We start from the raw sequence: 25,159 nt of genomic DNA on the forward strand, positions 1-25,159 counted from the left end.
GACATAGACAGAGGGAGAAGCAGGCTCCCTGCAAGGAACCTGATGCAGGACTCCATCCTGAACCCTAGGATCATGCCCTAAGCTAAAGGCAGACGCTCAATCACTGAGCCACCCAGGCGTCCCGTAAATATAAGTTTTATATATGTTATCTATATTTCTATACAACTAGGGAGTTAATAACTTACTATACTTTTAATAACAAATTTCATTAATCCCCTTATTTACTATACATTTATTGAATACGGACTATATTCCAAGAAATGGACCAAATGATCTATTTAGTCCCTGAACTCAGGTAGCTTACCAGCAGGCAAGCCAGAGAAAAACAGCATGCTGTGTGTTCTAGTGGACAAATTTATGACAAATTTGCTGCTAAGACAGCCTGAGGGAAGGGCCTTCTAAGTCAGCTTGGGAGAATCTTGAAGTTTTTTCCAAAAAAATACTGTTTGAGGTGAGATTAAAGATAAATAAAAGCTGTTTTATTTTTAAAAGGCAAAGGCAGAGAAGTGCTAGAGAACAAAATTTGATTTCACAAGAACCTATTGACTACTTTTGTACCTGACTGTTACTATGTTTGTGTGCCATGGTAAAAAATTTGAATCACATTATATAGACTGTGGCAGCCATTGAGATAGGAAGCATAGGGACTGATTTCAAATTACCATTTTAGAAAGATCAGATTGTCTCATGGCAGACAGATTGGGGAGGAGGGCAGGATAAAGAGAGTGAATCAGAATTGTTAATAGTTCACGCAAGTAATGAGGAAGGTTTGAAGTAAGCCAGGGACAATGGGGATCAAGATCGTGAAAATAGGACTAAAGTATAACATTTAATTAAAAAGCATTAACATTGCTGTTTTTTTGTGGTGCCATAGAGGCAGAAGGCTGCTCCAGGATGAAGCTGAACATCTCTTTCCCAGCTACTGGATGCCAGAAACTGACCCTGAAGTAGGCAGCGAACATAAACTTCATACCTTTTATGAGAAGCTTATGGCCACAGAAGTTGTTGCTCATGCTCTGGGTGAAGAATCAAAGGGTTTAATGGTCCAAATCAGTGAGTGGCAATTATACAAGGCTTCCCTATGACACAAGGTGTCTTAACCCATGGCTATGTCGCCTGCTGCTGAGTAAGGGGCATTCCTGCTACAGACCAAAGAGGATTGGAGAAAGAAAGTACAAATTTGTTCAGGGTTGCATTGTGGATGCTAATCTCAGTGTAAACAAAAAGGAAGAAGGATATTTCTGGACTCACTGATACTTCTGTGCCTCTTGCCTGAGGCCCAAAAGTGCCAGCAGAACACATAAAGTTTTTAATCTCTCTGAAGAATATCATGTCCACCAGTATGTTGTGAGAAAGCCCCTAAACAAAAAAATTAAGAAACCTAGAACCAAAGTGTCCAAGACTCAGAGTCTTGTTACTCCACATGTCCTCCAACACAAACGTTGGCATATTGCTTTGAAGAAACAGAGTACTAAGAAAAATAAGGAAGAAGTTGCAGAATATGTTAAATTTTGGGCCAAGAATGAAAGAAGCCAAGGAAAAACTCCAGGGACAGACTGCTAAGAGATGGGGGCTGTCCTCTCTGAGAGCTTCTACCCCTAAGTCTGAGTCTAGTTAAAAATAAGATTTTCTAAGAGTAATGAATAAATAGGATTTATTTACTAAATAAATAAATAGTATTAACATTATGGCTTATTCACACACACAAAAAAGTATGAGAGTGAAGAGAGAGTTGACAGCTGCCTGTTGGGTGGGTCCCTTGTGTCAGTGTGTGTGCCATAAATTGAGAGAAGAAACAGAATGAGAAGCACTCAGTGGAGAGAGAGGAAGTCAGCAGTTTCAGTTTTAGAAAAGATGAGTTTGAGGAATGCATAGGATGTCTAAAAGGTCTTTTTATATATGATTCTAGGGCACAGGAAAAAATACTAGATAGAAATATAAATTTGGGCTCATCATTGTAAACTAGTAAATCAAAGAAAATGGATATGGACAAGACTGCCTAAGTAAAGCAATAAAATAGAAGGGAAAAAAGTGTAGGCTTCAACCCTTGGAAATAGGATCATTTAAAATGTAGGTGGAGACAAATAAATTTATTGAGTAGACATAGGAGGGTATGGTCAGAGACTAAGGATGGAACTCAAAGGAATTGAGAGAATGAGAAGCAAGAGAGAGATGATTCCTAGAAACTCAGAGGTAAACATAGTGAGAACAGTTTCAGTAAAGCAATGGGGACAGAATATAAATAAAATAACTTCTACAATTTTGTCCTTATTCTTCCTTTAAATAATAGTATGAAGTCATTTAGTTCTTTTCTAATCCCCCCTACTATTATGCTATAATGACTTATCTTGGTTTCCATTCTAGCAGCTTGGGCTATATCTCATTTAAAAACTTCTGAATTCTGTCATCCTGTACATGACATTAAACATAGTAAACTTGTACAAAAGCCCAAATAGGAAATTCATCTCTAAAAAGTATTTTCCTATATATGAAACCCATAAAGTTTACTTCCTAGGAAAAAATTAATAAAAGTTCCATATCTGATTCTATTGCTGCTCATGTATTTTTGAATATAAGTATAAGGAGAAGAGGAGCTTATCAAAGCTTGATATTTTGTGACTGAATATGAATCCCAGGTGCTTCCTGTGGAAGTGAATCAAAGGTTTTAAGCTCTTGTGTTGCAGGTTTCATAACCTCAGGGATATGCAGGAAGTCTAAGGAGTGAGCTCAGGTGGGAGAAAAGAAGGATGGCTCTGAGAGCAGCTTGGGCACAGAGAAGGTATCATGGGAGTCCATCCAATAACAGTTGTCTATTATAGACAATAACTGTGTTTGGCTTACCAATGGACTTTGGCTCTTCAAAACCAACAAACAAAATGCTTCTCATTGTCAAAACTGCTAAGTGTTAATTATCCCCTGGCACCCAGAGAGCTTAAAATTTAAGACCAGGCAACAATCAATTGTGTACGGTTTGCAGTGATTCTCCCAAGAGCCATTGTGAGCCTTTCTACCACTTTCTACACTGCGCTTGCTGCTTTTGTGATTTTATTCATCTGGGCCATGAGAATATATGACACGAGGTGACTCCGGGCCTGGACTAGATAAATAATTAATTCTCAACTCAGCCAGAAGCCACCACTGCTGGCTTCAGCAACCCCGACTCCAATGCTGAGTGTATAAACTTGGAAAAAGCCCCGAAGTGTCATGATATTTGCAATATGTGTGAATGACAATCTCTTTTTAATAGTTTCCTACCTCCTGTTTTCCCCAGTGATATTCTAGTAACCAGGAGCAGCCTGAGGGAATCTACAATTCTCTCTTTTTATTTCCCTTACTACACAATAGCATGATTCAGCCTGTTGATGTTATATTCTTTACCATTAAATTCAGTCTGCTTAAAACATTAAATGTTCAAGATTGGCAGAAATTTAGAACTGCCTTCTTCAAAACCAATTTAAATTGCAGATATCTGTACTTAGTTACAGAAATTCCACTGCATTCACTGATAGAACAAGCAAGTCAATGCAAAGGCCTATTCTAAGTGTACTAATGGTAATTTCTTTTTAAAAATTTCAAACCAGGTACCTTGGTTATCCATTTACTTTTTTTCCCCCTATTTCATGATAAAAATGGGAATATTTATTAAAAAATAACTTTTAAAAACCCTCTTGGTTTAGATCAACTTATATCTCCTTACTAGATTCCTATATCTCATATATTCTTTTCTTTCTCTTTATGCCCTAATTTTTCCAAAGCAATGATTTTCTGTAGACACAAAAAAATCAGTACAACTGATTAGAATAAACCTAGAGGATTCAAATAATGTCTTGAGAAGAAAAACAAATGCATTTAACATCTGCTTAATATGTCACTGGTGATATCCTCATTGACCAAGGCCGTACTGGTCCCTGAAGCCCATTATCTATCCTTCACTTGACCATAGAGATCTGTAGAAAGCTGTGAATATCATGACCATGGGTCCAGCGTCCTTAGTTTCACAGATACTCATCCCCATTGAAGTCTTACTACTATCTCTGAGCACTGCTTTGATGGGGGAAGTAGACCTTAAAAAGTATGAGATTACCTTCATTCCTCACCAGTATTTGGGATTATCCTACTCTTTCATAATACTGAATGATAATCTCTTCTATGTCCCTTCTGTATAACCTATTTCTTACTACTTCTTAAGCTTTTATATACAGAAAAAAAGTCACAAAGAGCTGTTGGCTTCCTGAAATTCTGATTCAGCTATGCAAAGATCCCTGAAACAAGGTAACACTAGGGATCTTTCTATTGGAGATGGAGGGACAGGAAAGGGCCAGAGGTAAAAAACCCAAAGAGCAAAATCAATATCTCAAAAAAGTATCCTGCCACCATGGTGGTTAAAAGCCTAGAAAAGCCTAGGTTCAAATCCTGACCTTGCCATTTATAAAGTTGTATGACCTTGAGCAACACATTTGATCTCTTTTTTCCCTTAATATTTCATTGAAGAATATTGTATAATAATAATATATATGCTAATACATACAGAGAAAAGTACACTTACCTGAAGTGTAAGCTCAACACATTCTCCCAACATGAACAAACCTACGTAACCAGTACCCATATCTAAAAAAGAATGCCATGAGCACCCCAGAAACCCCTCTTTTTTTTTTTTTTTTTTTATGATAGGCACAAAGTGAGAGAGAGAGAGGGGCAGAGACACAGGCAGAGGGAGAAGCAGGCTCCATGCACCGGGAGCCTGACGTGGGATTTGATCCTGGGTCTCCAGGATCGCGCCCTGGGCCAAAGGCAGGCGCCAAACCGCTGCGCCACCCAGGGATCCCGAAACCCCTCTTCTTAATACTCTTTTTCACTTGCTAAAGCAATCACTGTTCTGACTTCTAATAGCACAAGTAGTTACTGCTGGCTTCCAGGGATACTGCCTATAAGCCTCTTTTTGCTTCATTTGTGAAACAGGGATTATAATTTCTTTACCCTTGGGTAAAATTAAATGAGTTCATATTTATGAAAGGCTTAGAAGAACCTACAGCATAGTAAAATAAAATAAATGCTTAGAAGATTAAATTGATATCTGATTATTTGTTTAGTATAAGTTGTATGAACCTAACCTATGAATTTTAATTAAAAATAGGTGAATTCACACATGAGGAAATAAATGAAGATCTACTCTGGTTGAACTAAAAATCAATTTCACGAATGTATCCTTCACTTTTACAAAGTAATCTCAGAAAAATATTGTAGTTTCCTTAGGAATAAAATTTAATTGTAGATCCATATCTCAATGGTAATTAAACATGGTTTCTTTCTGAAGTCCAACACTTTTTCCTACTGTGAAATAGTTATACATGAGATCACGTGTCATTTCAAAGAACTTCTAGATATTGTTAAAATTTATTTGTTGTATTGAAAATTTTGCAAGCTGATCATATATACAAGCATTATTAACTTGAAAATGTAGACAATAGGATTATAAATCTTTGAATCGAATATACGTGGTTCTCAAATTTTAAAAATACACATTTATTAAAGAAATTATATCTAAAAAAGATGCACTTGCCATCATATTAAAGAGGTTCATTACACACTGAAAGGGCATGAGATCAACATTAAGAATGCTATTTCATTTGTCACCATTTCATGGTATTGATTTTTTTGTCCTTAGAAATAAGGAAATTTTATACCTGAGCTATCAGAAAACAACAGGACTTGACTCTAAACACCTTTCTCTTAAAGGAAAAGAAGAAAAAAGGCAGAAAATAATTTTGAGAAAAATGCATAGATTAAAACACAATTTCAAATAAATTTTAATATATTTTTCTTCTTTTTTGGTTTATTAAATAACACTTATGTGATTGTATTAATTTTCTGAAAATCTTTATACTACTTCATTCACAAATTATGTTTCTAGCTATTCAGTGATATTACACAACCAAACGATTGTATTTGAAGATACAATATCATGTTACATTTGGAAACACATGCTAAAATGATGACAATACGAAACTACAAAAGTGTGAATTTAAGAAAATATTTAATAAAGAAACTTAGAAACACATCAGGTCAAGTTTAGAAGTACTCATTAAGAAGGGTATTCTTTGAAGTTTCATTTCTACAAATGAAGTTCCAATATTTTTTAAGTATCTTGAAAACCCAAAAAAGCAAGAATATAAGTAACCCATATTTGACAGATACCCTATTGTTTTAGACTTTATTAAGTTGCTGCAGAAAATATTCAAATTTTTCCTGAGGATACAATACCTGTGACTTAACATTTAGGATTTAATACACTTTAAAGTTACTAGGGGTAGTGCGGGTTCATGAATATGCAGCTGCTGCATGCACATTGGTGTCTTGGCCTTGGAAGGGTCTCACCTTATAATCTGATGACGCCATCTTGAAATTCTTAATTTTTGAACAAGGAGTCCCCATTTCCCTTTCATTTAGACTGGGTACATTTCATAAACTTTTCTGACTAGAAACTTGCTCAATACCCTAGTTATCTGACATGTTCAGTGGACATTCAGCCCATTTATTTCCTCAAAGACCATCTGAAAAGAATGGAAGTAGTGGCACTTGTCTTACCACATCCTTGAATCATGTTATGTCTATGTTAATGGACTGCATGCTTTGGTCCCATTTTTCTTGATGTTACCTGGGATTTTTTCTTTCTTTCTTTTTGGTCAGTGATACCCTCTTCTTCTATAGCTTTAGACTCACCTTCCTCCAAAATAGTTTACTTTTGGCCAAAATATGCTCAGATAGACTCCATATTTAGAACAACAGCAACAGGAACAACAAATGGGTCTTTCACTAAACATTGTCTTCTATAAAGAAGCCTATCATTTTACAGTTAAGAATTCAAAGCATGATATTGTTTTCTTCTTGAAAGTAATATGAACTCATAGTAGAGCATTGGAAAAATATATTAAACAAACTTTAAAGGCAAAATGTCACCCATAATTTTACCCCTAAGAGAAAATAATGTTTTAAAATATTATTGTTTCTTCCCTTTTTCTAAGTACTTAACATACTTAAAATCATATCACTTTTTCTCAAAGTGTGATCCATGAGAGGCCCAGAGAAGGTCTTCAAGGTTCAGAGATCCATGAAGTCAAACTTATTTCCATAATAATGTTAATATTTTATTTTTATTTTTCAGCATGTTCACATTTGCAAATATGCTGTAATAGTAAGGATAAGTAAAACTGCTATCTCCTTGGCCTGAATGCAGACAATGGCCCTAATTCATACTATTATTCACCATATTCTTCACAGTCACACCCTTCACAGTCACACCCTTGTATTCTTCATAGTCACACCCTTCGGTGGAGGGAGAGGGGAAGCCTTCTGTAATTAAGAATGACCTTGATGAGTCAGTCATTTTTATTAATTTTGTTAAATCTCAAACTTTAAGTACTTTTTAAAAAGTATTCTGTGATGAAATGAGAAAAATGCAGAAAGCTCTTCTGCTGCACAACAAAGTAAGATAACTGACTTAAGGAGAAGTATTTGTGCCATTGTTTGAGATGTGTTTAGAACCAACTACTCTTATCATAGAACACCATGACTGACAGGAAACTACATTTATTCAGACTTGAGTATTTAACAAAGATTTTTTTTTTTTTCCAGAGATGAGCACTGTGAAGCTGACACTTCAGGGGACACAATAGACATATTGGTTGCCAATGATAAAATTCAAAACTCTAAATGAAAATTAAAATTTTGGATAGCACGGAGCTACCTGGGTGGCTCATTCGGTTAAGCAACTGCCTTTAGCTCAGGTCATGATCTGGGTCCTGGGATGGAGCCTCACACTTCAGGTTCCCTGCTCAGCAGGGAGTCTGCTTCTTCTTTTCCCCCTGTGTGTGCTCATATTCTCTCTCTCTTTCTCTCTCTCTCTCTCTCTCTCTCAAATAAATAAATAAAATCCTTAAAAAAATTTTGAATAGCAAATAACCACCACTTGGGGATTTATAACCTCTGAGTAGTTAAACATTTTCCTGAGAAGATTGGTGGTGACATTAACAAATGCAATTTTTGATACAGTATAATTATATTATTTGGAATATGTGCATAACTCAACAAACCAATATTTTCCAAGATCATGCATGGGTAAAAAAGCCATTCAAAGTACAAAATAGAACAATAGATTTTAATGTAAAAGTATAAAAAAAATCATATCAGTGATTTTAGATTCCATATTGCAACAACATTTAATGAAATTGCTACTTGTCCAGTTAAAATGCATTATCAACAAGAAATAGCAAATTATCTTCAAAAGCTACTCTCTCATTTCTAAATACATATTTTTGTGAGGTCAGCTTTTCATATTTTTTAATTCAAAAAACTATGACAGATTGAATTAGGAAGCAAATAAGAGAATTCATATACATAAAAGATACTTGGGATCTTTAATAATTTTTTATGAGCATTAAGTTTTCCTGAGATGAAAAATTTTGAAAACATTTGAAAGTTTGCTGCAATATATAATTTTTTTACCCTGGATTTTACACTTAATATTATTTATTACCTGCCTAACACTTACCATAACTTTTTTTTATTGAATTCTTTTCTAACTAGACTAGCAACTATGAGTCTGAATCTTATTCATAGTCATATTTCTAATTTCTAGCAGAGTACTTAGCATAGTACTTAGCATATGTTCTATAAATGTTTATAGAATGACTGAATTGCAATGGAACAAATCATACATGTCAACAGTATTGAGTTCCATTAAATCTTATTACCTGATTCACTGCTTGCTTTGGATTAGTCGCCCTGTTCAGAAATGGTTACTGAATCTTTCCAATACTTAACATGTGAATTATTCCCTGGAAACATCCAAGCAAATCACTTAACAATTAAGTTGTTTTATTGAGTGGGACACCTGGGTGGCTCAGCAGTTGAGCATCTGCCTTTGGCTCAGGATGTGATCCCGGAGTTGCAGAATCAAGTCCCGCATGGGGATCCCTGCATGGAGCCTGCTTCTCTCTCTGCCTATGTCTCTGCCTCTCTCTCTCTCTCTCTCTCTCTGTGTGTGTGTGCCTCTCATGAATAAATAAATAAAATCTTTAAAAACAAAATTCTTTTATTGAGTGGAAAGAGTTCTGATCTAAGTACCTGATTTCTAATCACAATTCTAACAATATTGGTAAAAAGTATAATCTTGGTAAAATGAATTATCATATGCTTTCTGGAGTTATAAATTTTACTCATTGCATACCAAATGTAAGTATTTTAATTAAAACAAAACAATACTTAGAAATTTTAATGTATCCCTACTTTACTATAATATCATAAGAGAAAGAGCCACCTGTGAAAGATAGTGTACAATCTTTGTGCCATGCAAAGGCATAGGTGCTAAATTTGCCCATTGTGTAGAAATTATAAGATCAGAACATTAAAGACAAAAATCTGGAAAAATACCAGAGAGGAATAAATAATTGCTTGCTTAGTAATTATTTACAGTAATTTGGTAATTCAGCAATTACTTAAAGTAACAAAAAGCAGACTCTAAATAATGTTCTTGTCAACAACAGTAGGTACGCACTTGTTTTCAAAGTGCCAGAATCCAAAAAAAAAAAGTGCCAGAATCCAATTTAAAACTCTTTTTCAGACATTCAAAGATCAAAATTTTTATTATCTATAGAACCTTATTAGAAATAATAAAATAAAGAGCTCTTGATTGGAATGGATAGAGTATAAATGTAAAAAGAAATTATGAAGAAAAAAAGAAATTGGAAAAAACAAGCTGATACACCTAAATCAGCACTGAGTATGAAAAAAACTAGAAAAATAAATTGATGAAATAAAATTGAAGTCAAAATAAAATATTGGACTATAAAAACACAGAGGTAAGGGGAAGGAATTATCATACTCTGAATCCCCTAAAGTGTGTGGAAAATTGATAGTGGATATTCACATTAAGAAAATTTAATGTTAAGTTTGTATTTTTTAAGATATAAGGGCAATAATAAAAATATAAATAGAATGCACACATTTTATGATAGTAGGGTGCAAAATGAGGTAAAGAACATTAGGTGATTGCAATGTAAGGAATTAAACGGAAAGAAGAAGCAAAGAAAAGTAGGGTTAGGTAACACAAAAATAAAAGTTCAAATAAACTAAAACCTTCCAATAATCACTGTATCAGCTTGGGTTTTCTACAGAAACAGAACCAACAGGAGATGGATATATAGTAGATAAGTTCTTAAAATTGCTGAAAACAATGTAAAAACGAATTGATACATAACAAGTATAAGAGAAAGCAGAAAGTGGAAGTTCCTCCTCAGTTCAGAAGATTTGCTTTAGAAAAACAGCTGTTAGACAACAGAATGCACCACGGAAACTACACAAATCTTGAGACTGGCAGCTTAGTATCTGAGAAAAAGGATGCTGAGACTAATCAGGGAGAGTATTGGAAAACGAGGAGAATCTATTCACCCTCTCAGTCAGCAAACATTTGGTGTCTGCAGACTTTTCCTTGTTCAAGGGAAAATAATCAGACAAAATAAATACCAACCTAAGGACTGGGTAAGAAGCATCTTCTAAATAAAATTTCCCAAAGTCTGTGCCTCAGAATTTATTGGTAAGATAAGAGACATAACCCTATAATAAAATATATTTTTAATGTATTCTCAAATTCTGACTTAAATGTGAAAGTGGTTTCTGTATTTTAGGATCTTGTGGTACTTTGAATATGCTGCTATTCACTGTGTATCCCTAACTGATGAATAACTGCTGAGACTTCTTCATGAAACTGATACATGAAACTGATATTTTCAGACACGTTTTGAGAAATTACTATGGCAATATGTACAACATTCATTGTAAAGTTACAGGATCAAGCTACAAAATTGGCTATATAATAAATCTCCACACGTATTTCCATTGATAAGAGAACACGACGATATTATGTATATTCAATCTATATGGGAAACATATAGGCAAATGAACAGAGTATAGTATTATGAATGGTAAGGTAAGTGAATGCATACGACATATTGTAACTGTAAGGGGATATCTAATCCTACCTTGTAAAGAAAAAGCTTTTCAGAAAGAGTAGGGGTGTGAGCTAAGACATGATTATTTAATTAGAGATGTTTGCAAGATGAAATATGGAGGGGAGGTGGCTGGTAGTCTGAGGATGACTGAATTTTGCATTCCTACCTGAAAAAAGATATGACCATCACCCATAGCCATAAAAGAGGCATTTTAAAACTGAGAATATTTGAGTGTGGTTGAAGTTGAGAGTATGAGGTGGGAAGTGAGGAGATTGCCTGCTGGAAAGGTAAGAGGTTGTACTATCATGAAAGCCCATACAAGATATGTAAAGCATATGAGCTTCATCCCAAGGGCAATAAGGAACAAAATTCAAGTTTTACAAAGGTTAGGGGGAAACCCTACTTTTGTTTAAAAAGTTACACTACACTCTGGAAATGTGGTATAACAAGAATAGAAGAAAAAAGACCAGTTGAAATGCTGAATGAGATGATGATGGCCTAAAAGTAAGAGATAAAAGATTATACAGGACTGATAGATCTGAAAGATAGCTGAAGAGCAGACAGGGCATGATTTCCTAAGTTAAAAAGAGGAGTCAGCATGATACCCAGGTTTCTGTAAAGCTTGATGAAAACCTGATGAATTCATTCAATGGCATGAAAAACAGAGAGTGAGTGTTTGGGGGTAAAACACAGCATGGCTCAGGGATGTGCTGGATCTGGCTCTGATTATGTTAGATTTGAGAAGTTTTTGGAACTTCAAAATGGAGTGGGTCATGAATGCCTGGGTGGCTCAGTTGGTAGAGTAAGCTGACTATTGATCATGGGGCTGTGAGTTTGAGCCCTGTGTTGGCTGTAGGGTATACTTTAAAAAATAAATAAAAGAAAGGGGTATATCAATAGTTAGTTAAGGGATCTGGGTTGAGATGAAAATTTGGTTATTCCATGAGTGTACTTAACATTCTTTCAAGCATTTAAGAAATAGATAATTTTCCTTCTACAGAATCATTCTAAGGTATACCAAAAGGTGGAATTTTAACCTAAATTTACTTTATGAAGCTAGCATAATGCTGATACTAACATCTTAGAAATATAACAAAATAAAATGTCGCAAATCAGTCTAGTTTATAAATATAGAAGCAAATATTTGAATTTAAATACCAGCTCTGACAACATAAAACTTTAAGAACTCTATGTTAGAAATATCCTAAATAAAATAAATAGTTAAAATAATATTTGGAATTACTTAAAAAGGTGTCAATATACTAAATGTTTAAGATGAAAATACTATTTGAGTGATCAGGAAAATAATATCTCTCCAGAGTGTTGTCAATTCTTTGTGACCAGGAAGGAGAGAAAATGGCAAAGCTGTAATGACTCTAACAGCTTCTATCTGGATATGATACATGTCACTTCCACTCACATTTGTTGAGTCAGGTAGGTCATTCGATGATGCATAACTTCAAAGGGGAGGGGTGGTGGGACATGCAATCTGTCAGTGTGCCTGGAAGGAGAGAAGGAAGAGTATTTGAGGCCCTCCCTGACGCCAGAGTCACAGAGATAAAGCCAATTGTCCTCTTCCTGCTGTGGGCGGTTTGGGAGGAAGGAGGATTATAACACCAGGGGTCACTCTTTCCGGTCCTCCTGAATGCCCTGTCTAATTTAATCTAGCCAAATCCAGACGGATAATCCATCATCCACCTTCCTAATCAAGGAAGGTAATATTCTGGGTCTCGTTCTCCTTAAAATAGGTTGATAATAGCTCACACCTGGAAGACTTTTTAAAAAAAGATTTTTTTTCCTTTTTTAAAAAAGGAAAATAATAAGCAAAAAAATGTAAAAGAGTAAGAAATGCCACTGGTATAAGAACTAAAGGGTTCCAAAGTTCATCCAAATAGAAGATTTTTTCCCTTAGTATTAGAAAACTCTAGAGCAACCAGATTCTGAAGAATTGTACACAAGAGGAAATTAGGTAAGTTAGAATATTACTAAATGTGTTGTGGGACCTCAGAAGATTTCAGAAGTCTTCTTCACAGAGGACAATATTATATCAGTTCTAAGCAGGGAAGAAAGAGGGCAAAAAAATTTTTTTGACACCCCACTCTTGTCTGAAGCAAATAATGAAAATGTGGGAAATGTAATCACTAGTTCAAGAACTAAAATCTTGGAAGGAAAAAAAAAGAGAGAAGAAAAAAATTTAAAAATCAACAAAACATAAAATGAACATGAGTGTAATTTTTTTCAGACAATCAAACAAAACCCTGAAATCATTATAAGTTTAAATCATAGGAACTGTAGCTCATCTTGAGAAGAAAAAAAAAATAAAAAGATGCAAAAGGAAATTCTTTCACATGTACAGAGAAGTCATGATATCCTGAAATCTGTGTATTACTTAAATGAATTTCAGTGCTAGAATCCAGAAACACACTCTCCTCACAAAACCCAGACAGCCAAAGGGCTGAACAAAACAAAAACATCAGTACCCAAGCTGCTATTTGCTATCTTACTCTCTACAAGAGTCAAGAACTGTATAGCTAAATAGGATGGACAGACATACAGGGAAAACGCTAGAACTCCCTGATGATTTGAGGAGGCAATAGAAAACTTAGAAAACATTTGGTTAAAAAATACATAAGGAAAAAAAGATCAAGGCAAAATATCTAAAATAAATTGGATCCAAGTTTGTTTATGTTGGATGTCTGTATATACATAAAAGAGAAAGAAAAAACCCAAATATATCTAAAGGTTAAAAAAAAATATATGAAGAAAAATCCATTTGGGGGCAAAATAAAACAGTTTAAGAAACACAAGATGCTAATGGGAAAAACTTTTGCAATCTCAAAAAGAAACATTAACTCTTATGAGATAAAAAGTAATCAAAAATGTACTGATAAAACAATGAACCACATCAATCTGTACTCTTACAGAAAACATGGAGTTGTACGTAAGATTAAAAAAAAAAAGGAGTTTAGTTTTATTTTCTCTGTGTATTTGCAAAATACTTAGGACCAACACAGAAACAATGATAAAAGCTCCTGTGAAAAAAAATTACACTTAAAAAAAAAAAAAAAGAAAAGAAAAAGACCTGAGAGGGATTAGTGCCTTAGCCCTAGGGAGCTACAGCAAATCTGATTAGTCCAAGGAATTGAAAAGATATTAGGAAGATAGAACAGGAGGTGAGAGAATTAGAAATTACTGAGGAAGAAGGCCTCGGAATGGACTATGATGGGAACTGGAGCCGGGGCTGGGCGGGGGGGGCGGGGAGGGGGTGGTGTCTGGGTGGAGGCAGGGGTCCCCGCTGGTAGCCAGAGGGTGGGGATCATGGAGGCCCAGTGTATCCACAAGGAGGCACCAGTGGAGGAGGTCCAAGCATCCCATGTGGAGGCATGGGACCTGGGTGACCCATGGGAGATCCATACAGAGGCCCTCAAGGGGGCATGTCCATTGGAGGAGGCCCAGGATGAGGCATTCCAGGTGGTGGTTGGGGTGGCAGATGCCCCCCAGTGCCTGGGGGCCCAGCATGTGGGTGGCCTGGGCCATGAGGGCCATGGTGGGCCAGCTGCATCTGAGACATCCCTGGACAGGGCATCCCACTCGGTGGGAATGGGTGAGGATGCGAGTGTCCATGTCCAGGACGTCTGGCCCCTGGGATTCCTGCTGATGGTGGACTGTGTCCTCCAGCCCTCGGAGGCATAGGTGTCGGGGGGCATGGCTGGGGGTATCCCAGGTGGAAGGGCTCCAGGAGGCAGCACTAGGGGTGCGAAGGACCCAGGAGGAGGCATGCCTGGTGGAGGGAGCCCAGACCCCAAAGATGAAACGACAGGATTGGGGGCTGAAGGCAGAGGGGGTGCGTCTGCAAACAGCTGATGAGGGTGGTCAGCTTGGGAGAGTGGGTTCTGGGCTGCCAGAAGTCGTTCAACTGCTGAGCCGTGGCGCAACCCCTTGAAGTCCTTGAAGGCATAGGACGCAGTGATGGGGCGGTTACCAAGATACTGCCTGTTCATGGCCTCGGTAACTGCATCCGAAGCATCAAATGACGCAAAATTAATAAAGGCATAACCTTTGGAGTTGCCTGTATCAGGGTCCCACATAATCTTGGGGGGTTGTAAGATGACCCCGAAGGCGTTGAAGGAATCATGAAGCAGATTCCCATCAATCCCTGGGTCCAGATTGTCAATGAAAATGTTGGCCCCCACGTCCAGGTTGCTGTTGTGAGCCGATGTCTTGTTCACTCTTATTGGCTTCCCATAGAGTTTGATCATGTTCATGATCTTAATGGCACAGTCAGCATCTTCCCCACTCAGGAATTCCACAAAGCCATAGCCTTGGTGCTGACCTGTGACTCTATCCTTTGGCATGTGGGTGCTGACTACTGGCCCTGCCTGGAGAAAAAGCTCCCACGCAGTGGTTTGCCAACCTTCTCATCCAGGCCCCCGATGTAGACAGTGGCATCCTGGTTCTGCTTCAGATCCACCCTGCTGCCATGGCGAAAGAGCTCCTGCCCTCTCCAGGCCTGTACATAAGATTCTTAACTAATGTTTTCTGGATGATAATACTACAATTTTTTTTTTCATTTTCTTACATTATTTAACACCTCCTGAATTTTCTTCAATTAACCAAGATTTTAATTAAACAAATACTGATTTGTACCTTCCATAGTCTGAGCACTGGGCTAGGTAGATGCAATAGATACAATAGTAAACACTAAATATGGTGCCTGCCCTTCAAGCACTAATTGAATAGAAAGAGAATTAGCAATGCAGTGTAAACAAGTTCTATGACTGATAGATATTTGTAAAACTAAATATGTGTGTGTGTGTGTGTGTGTATATATATATATATATATATATATATATATAGGCACAAAAGGGCTCAGTATATATATATTGAGCCCTTTGAGTTGTCCAGCAGGAAAGAACTCAGCAAAATATAATTTATATAAAGAAATGGTTTATGATAGAGTGAGTAGGCATTTAAGTAATGTAGAAAACAAACATACATTTCTAAGTCTGCTGTATTAGGAGATGTGGGACTTTGGAACAGGGAAGTAGGATATTATCTGAAAGGCAAGCTAGAATTTCAAGAGAATATTCTATCTCATAGACTGTGTGAGAGCTGTATTGATGACAAGATAGGGGAGGGGGACAGAGACAGAGAGACAGGACAGAAAGAGAGAGAGAGAGAGAGAAGAGAGATAGGGGAAGGGGGAAGGAAGGAGAGAGGAAAGAAGATAGAGGTATTCCCACTAGCTTAAGAGCCCAGACATTCCAACTTCTCTATACTCATCTGAGCTTCCTTACTTTCTGGTGTCTATCTCACTGAAACATACTGTTCCTTGTCCCAATTTCTTGGGTTAATTTTTAGAGTCATTTTAATTCTTCAGCAAGCCCTCCTCAGTGATTTGTCATTTGGATCATGGACCGTCTCTACAGTCTTTACTTTGTTAAATTTAAATGCTAATGCCCCTCATTATGGGACAACCTTTACCTGTGGCAATTACACCTGAACACAGGGGAACTATTTAGGTTCTAAATGAAATAGCTAATCTCCTGTTTAGTGACACTGTACTTAAAAAAAGGAAAAAAAAATATTTTGAATCAGGTGTATGTTCTCAAATTACCTAATGGCAGAAAATAAAAAAGAAGACAGAGAAAAGAGAGGAAATTAACATGTGGATATTTTGCATCTTTTTTTTAAACAAATATGGTCAGGAAAAATGTTATTTGAAAACTAGTTGCAGATACTCCTAGCCTCTTACAAGGATATTAGTTTGAGAAGTGAAAGGATTTTCTAATGAATTCCCAAACATGAAATTCAAAACTCCAAAAGGAATTCTTGTCCTTTATGACTGTTATTTTAGAACCAAATTCTATGAGCGTGTTCATTGTCTGGTGACTCCTGATGATAGGGCTTTTAGCTTGATTCTTGACAATCTCAATAAACACATCTTCTATCAATCACACACTTCTCACTCCCCTGGAAAGTAGGATATAAACACAAATTGGTTAAACCCAGTCTCCTTATTCTCTGATAATGCCGAACTTATACCACAATTATGTGCACAATTGCAACACTATCCCATGGGAGTAGAGTTGTGGCATTGTGTCCAAACTCATTCTATGAAGCCAGCATCACCTTAATTCCAAAACCAGACAAAGACCCCACCAAAACAGAGAATTATAGACCAATATCCCTGATGAACACAGCTGCAAAAATTCTCAACAAGATATTAGCCAATAGGATCCAATAGTACATTCAGAAGATTATTCACCATGACCAAGTGGGATTTATCCCCAGGATGCAAGGCTGGTTCAACACTCGTAAAGCAATCAATGTGATAGATCATATCAACAAGAGAAAAAACAAGAACCATATGATCCTCTCAATAGATGCAGAGAAAGCATTTGACAAAATACAGCATCCATTCCTGATCAAAACTCTTCAGAGTGTAGGGATGGAGAGAACATTCCTCAGCATCTTAAGAGCCATCTATGAAAAGCTCATAGCATATATCAATCTCAATGGGGAAACACTGGGAGCCTTTCCCCTAAGATTAGAAACATGACACGGATGTCCACTTTCACCACTGCTATTCAACATAGTACTAGAAGTCCTAGCCTCAGCAATCAGGCAACAAATAGAAATAAAAGGCATTCAAATTGGCAAATTGGCATCCTCTTTGTGGATGACATAATACTGTACAAAGAAGACCCCAAAGACTCTACCCCAAGATTGCTGGAACTCATACAGCAATTCGGCAGTGTGGCAGGATATAAAATCAATGCCTAGAAATCAGTGGCATTTCTATACACTAACAATGAGACTGAAGAGAAATTAGGGAGTCAATCCCATTTAAAATTGCACACAAAAGCATAAGATATCTAGGAATAAACCTAACCAAAGAGGTAAAGGATCTATACCCTAAAAACTATAGAACACTTCTGAAAGAAATTGAGGAAGACACAAAGAGATGGAAAAATATTCCATGCTCATGGGTTGGAAGAATTAATATTGTGAAAACATATATGCTATCCAAGTCAATTTACACATTCAATGCAATCACATGTCGTTCAATGCAATCCCTATCAAAATACCATGGACTTTCTTCAGAGAGTTGGAACAAATTATCTTAAGATTTGTGCGGAATCAGAAAAGATCCCAAATAGCCAGGGGAATATTGAAAAAGAAAACCAGAGCCGGGGGCATCACAATGCTAGATTTCAAGTTGTACTGCAAGCTGTGATCATCAAGACAGGTGGTACTGGCACAAAAACAGACACATAGATCAATGGAACAGAATAGAGAATCCAGAAATGGGCCCTCAACTCTATGGTCAACTAATATTCAACAAAGCAGGAAAGACTATCCATTGGGAAAAGGACAGTCTCTTCAATAAATGGTGCTGGGAAAATTGGACAGCCACGTGCAGAAGAATGAAACTAGACCATTCTCTTACACCATACACAAAGATAAATTCAAAATGGAAGAAAGATCTAAATGTGAGACAAGAATCCATCAAAATCCTAGAGGAGAACACAGGCAACACCCTTTTTGAACTTGGCCACAGCAACTTCTTGCAAGATACATCTATGAAGGCAAGGGAAACAAAAGCAAAAATGAATTATTGGGACTTAATCAAGATAAAAAGCTGCTGCACAGCAAAAGAAACAGTAAAAAAAAACTAAAATACAACCTACAGAGTGGGAGAAGATATTTGCAAATGACCTATCAGATAAAGGGCTAGTATCCAAGACCTATAAAGAACTTATTAAACTCAACACCCAAGAAACAAACAATCCAGTCATGAAATGGGCAAAAGACATGAACAGAAATCTCACAGAGGAAGACACAGACATGGCCAACATGCACATGAGAAATGCCATCACTTGCCATCAGGGAAATACAAATCAAAACCATAATGAGATACCACCTCACACCAGTGAGAATGGCGAAAATTAACAAGACAGGCAACAACAAACGTTGGAGAGGATGCGGAGAAAGGGGAACCCTCTTGCACTGTTGGTGGGAATGTGAACTGGTGCAGCCACTCTGGAAAACTGTGTGGAGGTTCCTCAAAGAGTTAGAAATAGATCTGCCCTACGACCCAGCAATTGCACTGCTGGGGATTTGCCCTAAAGATACAGATGCAGTGAAAGACCGAGACACCTGCACCCCGATGTTTCTAGCAGCAATGTCCACAATAGCCAAACTGTGGAGGGAGCCTCGGTGTTCAATGAAAGATGAATGGATAAAGAAGATGTGGTCTATTTATACAATGGAATATTACTCAGCCATTAGAAACGACGAATACCCACCATTTGCTTCGACGTGGATGGAACTGGAGGGTATTATGCTGAGTGAAGTAAGTCAATCGGAGAAGGACAAACATATGGCTTCACTCATATGAGGAATATAAGAAATAGTGAAAGGGAATAAAGGGGAAAGGAGGGAAAATGAGTGGGAAATACCGGTGAGGGTGACAGAACATGAGAGACACCTAACTCTTGGAAACGCACAAGGGGTGGTGGAAAGGGAGGTGAGCGGGGGGATGGGGTGACTGGGTGACAGGCACTGAGGGGGGCACTTGATGAGATGAGCACTGGGTGTTATACTATCTGTTGGCAAATCGAACTCCAATAAAAAATATACAAAAAAATTTGTGTTCAAACTGTTCATTATTTTTTTTCTCTAAGTATAACCCTTAAAAAATCACAATTAAAAAACTCTAGAATAATCTGCATTTTTGTGGTTAAAGAAATCAGTGTGGATTCTTTAAATAATCCATGAGGGTCTTAAAGCTGAGATTCAAATGTATTCAAATGTCCAGGTTGTGCTTGATGATTAAACAGGGTTTCACCTGTGGTTTGCGGGCTATTGTAAACCAAACCTCATGGAAACAACCCATGTTTAAAACCTGTGATCCTTGGGGACAGAATGCATTGAATTGGCTTTACTCCTGCATGAAAACACTTTTCTTGCTTCTTCAGTCATCTATGCCATACATTCATCCCATGTATGGTGAACATAAAGGCATTCAATACTTCTAATTCTCTGGGAGCTGCTTCTGCAGTCATAAACTCAGAGAAATGAGTGAAAATAGTTCATGGAAACTCTTGGCCTGAAATGCCTGGTCATTGAACTCTTCTACCTTTCATTCTGACCTTGGCCTCATTTCTGTTTACCTTCCTCTGCATGTAGCATCTCACATCACACCTGCCTTCAGTTCCCATCCCGTTGTATCGGCAAAACCTCTGAGCTTCCTGCTCCCTCTGCTTGAAGGGTGCCACCTGCGTAGCTCCTGTTCATCCATTGGATCTCAGCCTACATGTCAGCACAGTAAAGAGGCTGTCGTTACTGACCACACAATAGAAATTAGTCCTCTATTTTATTTGCCTCAAATAACTCATAACAGGCAGACACAACTCTATTTACTTCCTTTTACCCTGCTTCCTTGTTTATTGTATATCTAAAATGTAACCTTGACCAATATCACTGTGGTTATATTAACTATCTTATTTAACATTTTATTTCCATCCTATAGCACCATGTTTGGAGGAGAAGGGTGCCTAATAAATATTTTGGATGAATGCTCCCATATAAACCCAACTAGACAAAGTGAGGATTTTCTGATAGGCTTACTAAACATTGATTATATCATTCTAGTATCATTCTGTTAAGAGACAATTAATGGTCTGTAAAGTCAGAAAAGAGGTAACTACTGAATTTATAGTATTTATTTGGTAAATTTGCTTGGATACTTATGAAAATATGTTAAAACTTGCTCTGGATTTCTCCACCATTGAAGGATAAATGAAGAAAAAGTACGAATGTTTCTTTTGCATATGGTAATCTCTCTCTCTCTCTATATATATATGTATATATATATATTCTATATATATAGAATCTTGTATACTACATATACTACGTATACTATATGTAATTTTCTCATATACTACAGAATCTTGGTTCACTGGTCTTTTTAAAGATGAACTGGAGAAAATTAGGATGATTGAAGTTTTTGTTATAATTTTTTGGATATATATTTTGAATATATGGACAATTACAATGTGACCCAAAGAAATAAATATTTCTGAAACATTCAATTCCATCATACTTCTTTATTACATATTTTATGTCAATTTTAGTGCTTTTGTATGTTTCAGAAGTACTAAGATTTTCTCACTTAGTGATAAATTAGTTCCAATTAAGATTATTTATTTATGAAATCTGTTTAACTGTAACTATGACAGTCATAATGGAGAGGAAGTCTGCAAATTGGTAGGATAGAAAAAGTTTTCCCTGGAAGAATGAAAGTGAGACATTGTTTGCTAGAAAAAGAATAAATGAGAGACAGCTAATAAGAAAGAAAAAAATTACAACTGTAAAAGAAAGTGAATAGGGCATCCTCTTCCAAGGAACATCAATGGTCTTCAAAAAAAATAAAGGCTGACAGATTATAGATTATAGATAGATGATAGATAGATAGATAGATAGATAGATAGATGATAGATAGATGATAGATAGATGACTTTGTAACATGAGAGGAATGTATTTACTTAAATTTTAATATTCTAACTATAAAAATTGAAAATCATTTAATTGTATTGGTATCCCAACTTTTGCTTTGAAATTTTACCAAACTGTGACATACAAAAGTTTAAGAACTAGTTGATGCTAAAATAGATAGAACTAACACAAAAATGATAATGGAAGCAGAACTATCAGGGATTTATATCATGAGAATATATGACATAACATAGCATCAGAAGATTGGCCATCTACTTATTCACCTAAAGTTCTGTGACAGACTATGAAGGCTGAGTTTGTTGCTTGAGAGAGAGGAGCAATGTAGCCAAATTTGTTTGCCAACCATTAATTAATGTTGGGCTACAGTTACCCAGATTAATTTTCTCCAGCAAGAGAATAAGTTCTGTTTTCTATATATTCCAGGAATTTGGGGAACGGAAGAATGCCAAACCAGAAATACTATGTAAACTAATAGCTAACAGATTTCAGATAAAATTGAAATAACATGGACAGAACACTGCTTAGAAGGTGATGTTTCAAAGTTACTCAAACATTTTCGTGAGGTTGATTTGTAAGCTTGTGACTTTTATGGTAAAAAATCATTAAATATTATTTATAATTCTGCTAATTGATACACACAGATCAGCCAAAAGAGAAAATAGAAAAATAGATTTATAATGTGGTCTTGAAAACTTAAAGTTTCATGTTCTTAAAGGACACATAGTTGTCAGAAGGGCAGAGGGTGGAAAGATGGGTAAAATGGGTGAAGGAGAGTGGAAACACAAGCTTTCAGTTGTGGATTGAATAATTAACAGGGATAAAAGGTAGAGTATAGGGAATATAGTCGATGATAATGTAATAGTGTGATATGGTGACAGATGGTAGCTACACTTGTGGTGAGTATAGCATAACATAGAGACAACTCAAATCATTGTGATATACACCTGAAATTAATGGAACATTGTGTCAAATACAGTCAATTTTAAAAACTGGATAGGTAAGCATACAGAGATCTAAGCAAACTTCTTAGACATAAACCAAAGAAAGAAAAAGGGAAAGAAAGGAAGAAAGGAAAGAAATAAGAAAGGGAGGAAGGGAAAAAGGAAGGAAAAGAGGAGCTCCATCAGAACACTCAATCAGAAACTCATTTAGCAACACTAAATGAATTTTGGGAATAAAGTATTGTTTGCTTAGATGGGTATAGGTGTGTGTCTGCATCTATTTGCGTGAATAATACATGCTTAATAAAACTTGAAAATGTTTGACATCATGCTTAAAAATGAACATTTATCATTTTTGTTTAGTGAATTTAAATTTCATTAAAAATAATAATGGCAAAAAAAATAAATAAAAATGGCATTTAATCATAAAACTATTTATAGTTCACACACTAATAGAAACATGTTGTCTTTTTACTTGGTGCCGGCCGTTATGGAGCCATTGTTAATTCCTGGGCTACGAAGTAGTAATGTAAGTAAATGATAGTAGTAGTGATGTAAGTAAATGGGTACTTTTACCCATTAATGAATAGGTAAATAATGAATTTGCAAAGAAGTCCTACCATGGTATTCGGAATAGGAGGTGATGGCTCAAACTATTCTCCCCATGCATGTAGGACCCCAAATTTAGAGTTGATATCACATAACAGTGAGTTTGCTGTACCTGTGGCTATAAAAATAAAATAGTAGGAGCAGACAGATGATTTTCAGAATGAATGGCAAGTCCCAAATGTGGCAAAATATATAGAAGACAAGACTGGAATTTAGAAGAGAGATCAGGAAAGAAGATTTACAGGTAAGTTACACCTAAAGAAGTGACTGGAAACCAGGTAAGTTGACAGGGCTCTGAGATGAAGAGCAGAAAAAAACTCTTCATCTCAGGGCAACAATGGAATCCCAATGGGTGCATATGCTTAGCCCACAAAAAGAGATAAAACTGGGTTGTGAAATAAGAAAATTAATAGAGCAATACTTCACAGAAGCCAAGACCATACTATACTGTAAATACAATCACTTGCCTTTGGCTAGTAGAAAACAAACACTAGCCAGCTCAGTTCCATCTTGCAGTTTTTTTACTAACTTCAGTTATTCTGTTTAGCCATTCAGAACAATAATCAAAATGAAATGGGTTATCACTGATTTATTCTCCAGTTTTTTATGAGAACCATTAATTGTTTCAGGTATTGGGGTCATCTTTCTGACTTCTCTGAGGAGAGAGGAGCCCCACACAGTTTAAAATGGTTTATGACTTGTTTTCTATTTTGCATCTAAATTGATATATTGGTATAGATCAAAACTCCAGGAGGAAAGGATAGCAACTGATGATTAGAAACTCAAAATAGAGCAATATGCATTGAAAACAAAGATGAGAAAATACAACTGGCCAGCAGAATGGGCCTCTGTAAGAGAGCTTTTTTTTTTTCATTGAGTGCCTTATAACTTACTACTCCTTCCCACCATCTGTCTTGGCACAGACAGCTGTAAGGACAGCTTTCCATCTAACTCTTTTCCTCCATGACCAGAATCTTGAAAGTTAAATTGGTTCCTTTTATTGTCTGCTCCTTGAATGGAAGCCAAACTAGCCATTCACTGCAGGTGGTTATCAGTCAACACTTGCAATTATGGTCCAAACCGGTTTTCCAACAGAAATCCATCACATTATTAAAGGCAATGCATAAAGTGTTTCTTAAAAGATTCAGGGATGCCAGCAAACTCACATCTAAAAGGATCTCTAAAAAGTTTCCCATGATGGTTGAATCTTCATAGTCCTAATTTTCAAAAGTTAGCTAGAATCACTTTAATGATTTCCTTTTTTTTTTTCTTCTCAAGAAAAGCATTTACAAGAAGTAGGGTAGGGGTGTTTTGTTTTGTTTTGCACTTTCGTAATAAAATTTCTGGGTACTTACTCTGGGGACAGATCCTGTTTTTGACATTGGAGATGCAGCAATGCATATGATAGGCGTAGTCTCTGTTCTCAATTAACTTACATTCTGGTGCTTAAGAAAGATAGAAATTAGACACATACCTACAGATTAGTATGCATAATGTTAAATACTATGAAGAAACTAAGGCTAAAGAGATATAGAGTAACTAAAGGGGTGATTTAGGGGGCTATTTTGATGACTGAAGACCTATTTAAAGAGCGAGCTTTGAAATGAAACTTAAACAATGGCAATAAGTCAGCTATCTAAATATCTGGGAGCACAATTATGATCATGGAAAAGCAACTAAAAGCCCTAATACAGACATAGAACAACAAAAGCAGAGTCTGTCTAGGTAAGTAGGCAATAGGGGAATGGTAAAGGTGATGTTAGGGAAGAGGGGAAGGATAGAATTATTTACAGCCTTATGGTCCATTTAAAGAAATTTGGATTTTACCCTGCAGATAAAGGAAAATCCTTGAAGTATCCTCAACAAAGAAAGGACACAAATTGACTGCCATATTGAACCTTCCCAGTATCTACGTGGTGGATTCATTGCTGGAGAACAGAGCCCCTACTTTCCTTCCCCACATAACTGCAAGGTATAGTGGTGCTGCTCTCCATGAAAAAAAAAAAAAAGCAGAGTGACAAATACCTCCACATTCGATAGGCCAAGTAGCTCCACCTAGGGAAAAGCTTTCACTAAAAA

The 25,159-nt window shown here is 36.4% G+C and overlaps 2 pseudogenes; one reads left to right on the top strand and one right to left on the bottom strand.

Annotated features, from left to right (window-relative positions):
- Positions 1-894: 894 nt before the first annotated feature.
- On the top strand, positions 895-1,618 carry LOC144283975 (small ribosomal subunit protein eS6 pseudogene; annotated as a pseudogene).
- Positions 1,619-14,223: 12,605 nt separating this feature from the next.
- On the bottom strand, positions 14,224-24,115 carry LOC144284149 (splicing factor 3B subunit 4 pseudogene; annotated as a pseudogene).
- Between the last annotated feature and the right edge of the window lie 1,044 nt (positions 24,116-25,159).

Source organism: Canis aureus, chromosome 15 (assembly GCF_053574225.1).
Source record: "Canis aureus isolate CA01 chromosome 15, VMU_Caureus_v.1.0, whole genome shotgun sequence".
NCBI lineage: Eukaryota > Metazoa > Chordata > Mammalia > Carnivora > Canidae > Canis > Canis aureus.